This window comes from Lolium rigidum, chromosome 3, assembly GCF_022539505.1.
Source record: "Lolium rigidum isolate FL_2022 chromosome 3, APGP_CSIRO_Lrig_0.1, whole genome shotgun sequence".
NCBI classification, from domain to species: domain Eukaryota; kingdom Viridiplantae; phylum Streptophyta; class Magnoliopsida; order Poales; family Poaceae; genus Lolium; species Lolium rigidum.
In genome coordinates, this window is record NC_061510.1 from 31,096,200 (window position 1) to 31,097,701 (window position 1,502).

The window sequence follows — 1,502 nt, forward strand, 5'->3', positions numbered from 1 at the left end:
CCATGTATATTCAGGTCCATCGGTAGCCTTACATTCAGCAATAATTCTTGTGGTTGCTTTATCTAAATAATCATGTATGTTCAGAGTTAAGACAAATATTATTAATTGAGTTAATTATCTATCCATCTTTTTGTTTCCTTCTTCATATCGAATATATGCGGTCATATGCCTACCTTGGCAGTTAGCTGAGCCCACATTTACCTAGACATATAATTTAGTTGGAATGTCTACCTGAACATTTTGTTTGGGATTTGTTCTTTGCTCTATTTCAGTCCAATGATAGAGCTAGCTGAGATTGCAAGTTATGAGTAAGTAAACTACGAAGTATACTAAGTAATTAACTTCCAACTTGCTCTGTTTTTCATCCATGCTTCCATGTCATGAAAGCAATTTTCATATTTGACAATATAGTGCTAAAATGTAGTCAAAATTGTGTTACTTTATGTGTTATTTACTTCGATTAGAATTCTTTCTCTTGTAGACTTTTCTCTTTTTACCAGCGGCCAGTGAGAGCATCAAGAGGAGCATCACCGATGGCTAGCACCAATCGAAGCCCCACGGAGAGAGGTGACATGGGACCTCCTTCCCTGATCTGCTTCAGCTTGCGAGTGCGGCCTCCCCCGGCTCTCTCCCTCACTGGTTGCTTTGATTATTAGAACAAAGCGGATGAGACGTATTTGTGAAAAATTCTTCTCACAGATGAACATGTTTGTTGATGCCTAGACCTGATGCATATGGTTTCCCTTTTGGACTTGGGTATATGGTCTAAATTTCATAGGAAGTCATGTAGCATTTTGCTTGGGTTCATTTGAATATTCTAAATTCATCTGCGTGTTTTCTTTTGCCTGCACATTCTGTTAGTTTTTATCTCTTTTTATAAGTTACGAAATTCTGTATGAGGAGGCCAATCATGCAGCAAATTTGGTAAAATATAAATAGTCTCGCCTGGGTGAGGAACACTACGGGATTCCACAACCCATTTTCTTACTTTCACTTTTTATATACAATTTTTGAGGATTGATTTGGATCCTTGCTTGCCTTCTCCTAAGGTTTGTAATTTGTAATTTGCTATTTGATTTTTCTTTTCGTAGGGTCTGTTATTTCCACCTTGATTCCCATTTTCTAGGGTATCAAACATCACGGTGGTTAATTGGTCGGCAAGATATGGCGTTTATTGCTTCAGGTCCAATTAAAATGCTTCAGGTCCGACTAAAATGTTTATTGCTTCCATTGGTCAAATGCGTTGGTGGTCTTCGAGTAATCGCGAGCCGTGGTCTGTCCAGGTGCGCTCGCTTCGCGCTCTTATGAGCTGGTAGTGTTTGGTGAAAAGCCCGGCCTCGGTAAATTTTGCCGTTTACCATTTTGTTTTCTAACACGGTGGATTCTTTCTCCGGAGATCTTCGCAAGGAGCTGGTGGAAGGGTGCTCGTCTCTAGACAGCTCCTCGCTTCTCCATCTCCACGGTCTCCGGTGGCATCACCAAGCTATGTGAGTTTTGGTCCC